We start from the raw sequence: 9349 nt of genomic DNA, 5'->3' as shown, positions 1-9349 counted from the left end.
CAGCAAATCTACAGCAGAATAGCTGAAAAGCAAAGTCCAGACCTCAACCTGGGACATTCAGAGAGCTGTGCTTAAATAAATGCCCACAAAGCTCAAAGAACTGAAGCAACGTTGTAATGAAGAGTGGGCCAACATTCCTCCACAACAATATGAGAGACTGATAAAGTCAAGCAGAAAACAATTAGCTCACATTTGTGCTGCTAGAAGTGTTTCTAGTTATTCACAGGACTGTAGTTTGAATTTAAAGAAATGTGAAAGTGCACTGAAATTAACATAAAGTTATTGCAATTTAAAAAAAAATCAAGAAATCTAAGAGGAAGAAACAATGTAAACCACACAATTGTTTTCCTTATATTCTCCACACGGCAATGCACATAACAGACATAAAATATTTGCATTTATCAATAGAAAATATACAATTTTTCCATAGTCATAGCCAGGCCCGATTACTGCCAAACCTGTGCTGAATCAATCACTTAAACAGGACCTGTCTGACAAAGTAGAGTAGACCAAAAGATCCTCAAAAACTACACATCATGGCGCAATCCAAGGAAATTCAGAAGCAAATAAGAAACAAAGTAATTGAGATCTCTCAGTCTGGAGATGCAACGTCAAGATGAACAGAATCCAGTTTCTGGGATCCTGAAGGAGAATGTCTGGCCATCTGTTCACGACCACAAGCTGAAGTGCACTTGATCCAAAGCACACCAACAAGTCCACCTCTAAGCAGCTTAAGTAAAACAAAAGAAAGACTTTGGAATGGCTTAGCCAAAGTTCATACGTGAATCTGATTGAGGTGCTGTGACCTTGGAAAGGTGGTTCATACTCAAAAACCCTCCAGTGTGGCTGAAGTACAACAATTTTGCAAAGATGAGTGGGCAGAAATTCTTCCAGCACCTCGTAAAGGACTCATTGCCAGTTATCCCAAACGCTTTATTGCAGATGTTTCTACTCAGGGTGGCCCAACCAGTTATTAGGTTTAGGGGGCAATCACTTTTTCCACACAGGGCCATAATAATGGCCGCCTTAATAATAAATGCCTTGATTTAGGAACTACTTTTAATGTTTACTTGTGCTATTTTGCAAAAAATAAAATCTCTGCAAAAACATCAAAACTGCTGACCGTCTGACCTCAATATGAAATTATTAATCTTTTGACCAAAAACATTTAGATTTGTAAAAATAAAGAAACCATAGAGGAACAAACAATGTTGTTTGCTACGTTCTAACATGGCAATCTAAATAACAGTAATGCAAACATATATATTTATCAATAAAAACAGATCGCCTTTTCACTGTTACAAAAGTCAAGTATATCAATGTTTGTTCAGCTTTCATAAATGTAAGTTTATAAGTACATAGTACATTTTTTGGTCCAACTTCTTTTAATACATGCAACACATTTCAGAACATTTGGGACAGAGACAACAAAAGACTGGAAATACTTCGTAAAAATCTGGTGAAACACTTTAAAGCCAGTGGGATTAAATGGGAAACATAAAATTTAATACTAGACAAAGACCGATTGAATCATGAAGCAAAGAATTAATAACTAAATCACAAGTAGAAAATGTTAAGCAGATATTATTGGATAGATTTTGGTGTAGAAAAAAATGACAAGAAATGAAAAATGAAAGTTATCTGGTCTTTTTCTTTAAAGAGTAGCCTACTGCAGAGCAGCTACACTGACAAACACCATCATCACCAATACTGCAGCTAATACAATGATCCAGGAGGAAACTTGAAAAAGCAGGAAAAATGTGACACTGATCAAAATGAATACATCAATTATTGATCAAAGAGAAAATGCATACTACCACAATGCATTGTTATTGCATCTCAGTTTCTCACCATCACTGATAATCTGACGTCTGCTGGACCTCAGGAATCGTCTCCATCACCTCTCTGTGAGGAGCAGAGAGCACTCGTGCTGCACATCCCACCTGTGTGCTGTGTTTACGTGAACCTGAGAGCACAGCTGTAGTGGTGACAGTGAATGTAGCGTTGGTGTTGGACACACTGACAGTGTTGTACTGTGAGAAGCTGAGGTGTTGTTGTGAGAGTGTTACAGTGGGAGCAGGTCGACCAGTGGCTGAACAGGAAACAACCCACTCTTCAGCAGAGTTTGACTCTCTGACATCAACAACAGGTTCATGCAGCTCTGTGAAGGATCAGGAGATATAAAATAAGGAGTATATTGTTAAAGATACATTGACTTCTAACACATGTAACGCATTAAGGTAAAATTTCTTACCATAAGGATGTGTTACACGATTTATAAACCCCAGTTTGTTAATTATTTGTTCATTGTTCATAACTATATACTTAATTTTTTAAAAATTAAGTGTTTTTGGTCAAATGGAATTTCTTTTTGGGTAATTTTAGCCCCTTTTAGCCCTCTGCCAAAATGTTTTAACCTTTCTGTCTCTAACAGTAAAACATCGTTCCTTTATCTTCTGTGTCTGGTGTGTTGGTCAGGATTAGCTAGCTTGGCAAAAAGTTCACATTAAACAAAGTGTGTTACTGTGAGGTGTGTGTTCGTACTATGAGTCACAGCTCGAGTTTTCTTGCGGGTGAAGGTTTTTCACCTCGCTGTCATTCTTGCATAAAAGTGTTTGACCCCTTCAGAAAAAAAACGAAATTTGGGATTATTTTTTGTTTTGTTCATTGTGTGTATTTGTTTCTACTTTTTACTTTTTCTTTTACTGTGTACAGCACTTTGGTCAACCTGTGTTGTTTTTAGACATGGTTATTGATTGATTGATTGATTGATTGATTGATTGATTGATTGATATGTCTTTGATTAAAATACAGCCTACTCCACATCCTCCAAGTTACAGAGAAGAGGAACCATCTGGGGTGAACTTGTGCACTTGGTATTGGCTGTCATGGTCCCTGTGCCTCTCTGGCTCGCTCATGTTGGCCACAGGTTTGTTTTGTTTTCTCTCCTGCTTCCCTGGGTGGAGCTCATTGTGGGCTCTCACCCTTGGCCCACGTATCTGCGGTGATTTCTACACCTGTTGCTGATCAGGCGGCGTCCCCCTTGCCTATTTAACGCTGTGGCACGGAGTATTCGGCACTGGAACGTTGAACCTCCCATGTTCGTGCTCTCAGCTCTCCTAAGACAAACTCTCTCAGTGTTGTGTGGCGTATTGATCTAATTGGACTCTTTGTGTTTAGATCTCCCCGGAACTGGTGGCGGACCCTGACCTGTGATCCCTGTGTGTGTCAACATAAGTGGAAATTGGAGCGAGAGTGGCTGTGGAGAAGCGAGTGTGCGTAAGAAGAGGAGTGGCGGAGTTTGGGCCGAGTGGGGAGCGAGTGTGGATTCCTTCCCCTGGAGCCCTGAAGCCCTGCCCCATTCACTGTATATACACATCACTGTGGTTTCCCTTCTGTGTTAATAAATTGTCAACCCTTTGCTTGCCAGAACGCTGCCTGCGTCTGAATCCATCTGTTAGCCCTGACATTGGATACCTGGAAATCAGTGAAGGGACCATTAATGCTTCAACTTGTACACAGGTTTGAGAGCAACCACCCAAAAGCTTCTGCTAATAAACACTAGTCTGTGTTTGTGATGCAAATGTTTCTGGCTGTGTTCACAAACATTTAGTAAGGTGAGTGAGGAATATTAATACTTATTATTAGATCATTAGCAGACTGTAGAACTTGACTGCACGCCAAGGTGGCAGTTCAGCCATTTGATTCATGTTGCAGCAGCTCATGAGTGAATGAACATCGTGCAATAAAAGTACTTCTAGAAGTACATTTTTGCAAAAACGGACATTGTGGAGGAATGTAGGGAAGACACGAGGGAGCCCAATATTTTACTCAAACGTTAATCGCTGCATCACACAACTGAACATTCAAAGCGCCAAAACCTAACCCTCTCACTTCCCGTTACACTGGGTACGAGTGGAGCTACCTGGTGGTATGTACTTACATTTATTTAAATTTACTTGAGTAGGGTAGAGTCATGCTAATGACCTAATAATTTTATTCAGGTGTGTTGCAGCAGAGATACATTTAAAAGCTTCAGGACGCTGGCTCTCAAGGCCTGGAGTTTGACACCCCTGCTTTACACAAAGATGGGTTAAATCACAGTGCAAAGAATGAATGAATAAATGAAATATAAACAATAAATAATTATTAAATAGTCTTACACATCAATGTCATTGGTTGACTTTTGAAGTATTTGAATCCTTATTGGGTTCCCTGAGTGACAGAAGGATTAAAACACTTTAAAATCAGTACTGAAAATATGTGCAGACATTACTGGATAGATTTAGGGTTAGAATCAATAAATCACTATCATGTTAAACACTCTTAGAGTTCAAACCTTCGTAGAAACATAAGTCCAGTATCATGGAATGAAACCTAAAGGTGCATTTGAGGGTGCAAAACGTTTCGTCGGCATTGTTGTGTTTGTTTGGGAGAAAACGTACAAACACACAGTGCAGCACTTCAGAGTTACACTGCTAGCGATCGAAGATTTATGTAAATTCGACAAGCTAAACGCATTCTGTACTGTACAGCAGGAGTCCCCAACCTTTTTGCACCACAGACCACTTTAATGTCAGACGATATTTTCAGGGAACGACCTTTAAGGTGTCGCGGATAAATACAACAAAAGAATAAAAAAAAGAAACTGTGGTATTTTGTAAATATAATAATAAACGTGACTTGAGCTGTGCGCCAACAACAATGACAGTGACATCCTCCTCTCTGCTTTTTAATGCTCTCTGGTCGCTATGGTAACGCGTAAATAGTTCTTTCAAAATAAGACACAACTACAACCATACATTTCACACCGGAGGATCAACTCTCGCGGAACGGTACCAAAAGACTCACGGACCAGGACCGGTCCGTGGGCCTATTAGGGACCGCTCCTGTACAGGAGACACTGGACTAGATTGATTGACAATGGTCTACAGCAATCAGAACGCACAACACGATGTACTGTAAAAAAAATAAATGAATCAGCGAAACAGCAAGTGTCACTTTTGGCCACGAACAATTTAGGGGAATTTTTTTGAACAAACCCAGAGTGTTAAAAAAAACTTAAAACCATTTTTATTTCTCAGCAGCATCAATAGTAACAAAAACGCAATTTAGTTTCGCTGTCAAAGTCGATTTAACTGAAGTTACGTGTTTCCGGTTACTGTGGAGCTCCACAGCAGCTGCAGCCAGAAGCTGTTTCTACAGGATCCTGATGGACACTCAAAGCTTTTAGAAAATGTCCTCATTAGTTGTTTGCAGCAGAATATCAACCGATGTGAACCAAAACAACAAAAGTGCTCTGCACATGTGTGTGAGACTACAAATTCTAGAACCAGAACTGCTGATTTCATTACTCTGAACTTTTAAAGGCAGAGTTTGTATCTGAGAGCAGGGACACTTGCTGTGTTCAGTGTGACTCGTCTCTGCAGAAGGTCAGGGCTCTGATAGTTGCAGTTAGCGGGTGACTTACTGGGCAGGTGGCTCCTGAGTGTCTGTTGGAGTCAGGGTTCATTATGGTCCTGGTTGCTACTGGAAATAAAGAAACAAAAGGAGGGTGTGTTGTTCAGGAAGTACAGACTGTAGCTCAGCAGGTAGAATTACTAACTGGAAGGTTGGAGGTTTGATCCCTGGCTGCTCCAGTCTGCACGCCACGGTATCCTTGGGCAAGATGTGGAACCCCGACTTGCTCTCCGGTGCATCCATCATAGTGTCATTGTTAGAAAAAGAAGTGCTTGTGTGAATGAAGCACGCTGTATAAAATGCTTTGACTGCTCATACAGAAAAGCAGCTCATAAGAACTGGGTCATTTTCCAGATAATTCCACTATTAAGACAACAGACATTTGGGAGGCTTTCTCTGAGAGTAACACTGAAAGTCTTGCTGCTCCTCCACAAAATGAACTTCAGATTAAAGACACAGCTCAGCTAAACACAACTCAAACTAATCTACACTATTTTTCTTTATTACGCAGCGTTTTTATAACTATTTCCAGATGTTTCTAAAGATGAAAACAGAATTAAACTCCAGCCTGATGCGTTTCTGAGGTTCCTGACTCTGACCGTCCCTCAAACGCCTCTCTGGGCGTTTCCTTCCGTCGCTTTTACTTTCGCTTTCGTGAATGTTGTGGCGCAGTTGATCGTCTCCATGTTAAGGTAACGTTAGCAGTCTGTACTGTTTTCCTGGCTGACATCAGCTGTGTGCAGCTTAGTTTCAGCATAAATCTGCTTCGTTTTATGTGAGATCAGAGTCTGGGAACGAGACAGAAACAGTTGATGATCAGCAGCTGAACTCGATGTTACTGTGGATCCACTGACTGATGTCTGTAGGCAGCTTCTCCTGCCTCCATCAGTCTGTTACGGAAGCCCGTTTCCGCCACAAAAAAGGATCCATTCTCGAAATTTCGACTTATAACTCGAAAATTTTGAGAAAAGTAGCTCGAAATTTCGAGTTAGTTCTGCCAATCAGTAATCCAGCTACAATGCGCACTCAAACCCGCATCGCAACAAACCGGCGCTTTCGAGAGTACGTTAGCTGATATTAACGCCATGTGATTCAGCTGATAACAGAAGGATTTCATCATTTGTGAAGCCACACAGACAATAATCAGCGACTTGTGCATTTATGACTGGCTGTAATTCTGGTGTCTTAGCTGTAGCATTTGTAGCTGAGGGCTTCAGCTTCCGGGTTAGAAGGAAATTACGTCATTCACGTAAATGACTGATTGACAGCACTAACTCTTAATTTTGAGTTAGTTTTTTCAAAATTCCAAGTTAATAAGTCGAAATTACGATAAAATAAATCGAAATTTCGAGTTCTGGATCCTTCTTTTTTTTAGTGACGCAAACGGGCTTCCAGTGTGTGGATGTTGTTTAACTGCTGACAGTGAGACAGGGCTGTCCTAAGAGTCGCTGCCAACACTTCATCTATAAAATGCATTTCTCTGCTCGTTCGCTATAGTCTGCTGTCGTATTTGTATGCAGGTTATTTTCAGTTTAACTGCTGATGTTCATTCGTGTATTGTAGGTGAATGCGTTGATGATTGATCATAAATTAGTAAACTGGCCGTTTTTGCTCAATAATTCCTGTTTCATGTTCAAACCGTCAGACAGAAACTCTGCGTTTGTTTTTATGTTCTTCAGCCTGTTGTTCTTGAGGTCATCTGTGATGCGTTCAATGACCCTCCACATGCTCTGAGGCTCATTTGAAGAGAAACAGAACTTCATCTTTAGAGCATAAGTGGGTTTTTGCCCTCTTTATGCCCGCGGTCAGGCTCTGTTTATTGTAGTATAACACTCATAGGACACAGTGACCCGCTGCACACACACTGCACACACACTGCACACACACTGCACACACACTGCACACACACTGCACACAATGACAGCTGCAGAGTTTGTGTCTGATGTATTAAGTATGAAACACTGTTGGGTTAAAATCTGGTCAGAATGAATCCAGGTGCAGGTGTGTCAGTTTAGGACCACTGGACTAACATCCAAGTGCTCACAATATAAAGTGTATTCTGTAGTAACATCCTGGTGTTGCAGCAACAGTCCCACATGGAAACGTCAACACTCAAACTCAAAATCTCTTTTTGTCAACAATAAAATGACAGCAGACCAATTTGAACAAAGTTGGTAAAAAGCTTCAGAAAATAGTAAAATATTAAAAAGTGTCTGGATGCTCAATCATCCAGTAAATCCCCAAAGAGTTGATTCTGTTCATCTGGACGTTTTCAGCAGCATGGATCAGTGTGAGGACAGAGAGGAGGGAGTCCCTCCCTCTAAAAGCACTCTGTGTGGGGAACATGAGAGCCAGACCAAAGCTCAGAGGTGAGATGACCATCTCTAACTGTCCATGACTCTTCTCCATGTCACAGCTCAGCACTCACATCACTGCTCCATCATTATTCACACTCATACCTCTGTGTGTGTTGTTTTAAAGCCCAGAGCTGTGGGGCGTACCAGGCTCAGCTGGACATAACCCTGAAACTAATCCAGAGCCTGGACCTGAACCCAGCTGTGTTTCCTTAAAGAGCAACAGGTCGAAGGATATCGGTGCTTTGCTTCAAACACAGTGTAGGGAGGAGCTTCCACTCAGGTGTTTCAGGTGTTGCTGGATGGAGGAGGACAAATAGTTTTTCCCTTCAGTGACACTTCAGCAGCTCAATGTTCTGGGAGATGTTTGTCTTTATGAAGGTTTATGGATTCTTGTTCTTACTTTGGTTAAACTGAGCAATACATTTTCCATCTAACATTTAAAGTAAATTTCCAGGTAGTAGAAAAAAGATCTGCAGCTTCAGCCTCTGTATTGTATGATGCTGCAGAATGCTGTGGTAGCTGTTTGGTTCCGGGTGCCTCTCACTCTGTACAAAGTCGAAGTCTTTTCTTCACAGCTGAAACTGAGACTTACTAGGATCATTATAAAGCTGCGATTGAAGCTGTTGTCCTGTGAGCCGCCTATCACGCAAGCTGTTAACTCTCAGAAAATTGTTCTCTGATTCAGTTGTGTCTTTGGGTCTGCCAGATCTCTTCCTGTCACAGTTTGTTTCTGAGTCTTTGATGGTGAAGGCCCACCAGACACACTTCGGAGTACTCCGAAGAGCGAGAAGGGCGGAAGTCCGAGACTTGCAAAATGATCTAACTTCCATCGCACTGCTCAGGTTGCCTAGCAACCATGACACTAACAGCTAGAAACATTTCATACAGAATTATTTGACAGAAATGAAGGAAAAAAAATGTTTTTTTTTATCAGATGTTTTGATTTGTTGAGTATCTGAGGCTGAGACCAAGGGACTGTAAAAACATGATTGTTGGGCTATATTTCTATATCCAACTTTATTTTTAAGCTTAGCTAGTACAGAGCTTTCCAAAGTTTGGGGCCCGCCCTCTGGGGGGGCGCAGAGCCATTGCGGGGGGGGCACTGTATGAAAAGGAAAAAAAAAAAGAAAGAATGCTTGGATGCTGCTAGCATAATTGACAGGTTTTTGACGGGGCTCCCGTCAAAAACCTGTCAAAAAAACGCAAAGGGGGAGATGAAGCATCCAAACCAACTTCCTTCCAAGCCAAAGACTAGGAAATATGGTGAAGCATATCTTCCCTTTGGCTTCACCTGCACAAGTGCCAATGTAGGTCTCCCCTGCAGAATTGCTTTTCCCTGCGTCAGGAGCAGCACTGGGCTCTCCAAATCACAAACAGTATCCCACATTCTTGATTTTTATTTCACAAACACTTGTTGTAATGACTAACTACTCCTGACATTTTGGAGATGTTAGCTCTTCATACAGTAAAGTTACAGTGGGATCCAAATAACATCAGGCTGAGCCTGCCACGATTTGTTCCCCCTGTCTAAA

At 41.3% G+C, this 9349-nt stretch overlaps 1 long non-coding RNA gene across 1 annotated transcript; it reads left to right on the top strand.

The window, feature by feature from the left end:
- Positions 1-1711: 1711 nt before the first annotated feature.
- LOC145425321 (uncharacterized) lies at positions 1712-3432 on the top strand. The gene is made up of 2 exons (XR_013905988.1): positions 1712-3100; positions 3181-3432. It is a non-coding gene; the product is annotated as an uncharacterized LOC145425321 (long non-coding RNA).
- Positions 3433-9349: the final 5917 nt, after the last annotated feature.

This window comes from Astatotilapia calliptera, chromosome 3 (assembly GCF_964374335.1).
Source record: "Astatotilapia calliptera chromosome 3, fAstCal68.1, whole genome shotgun sequence".
NCBI lineage: Eukaryota > Metazoa > Chordata > Actinopteri > Cichliformes > Cichlidae > Astatotilapia > Astatotilapia calliptera.
Note: the sequence above shows the minus strand (reverse complement) of the source record. Positions and strands in the feature narration are given on the sequence as shown.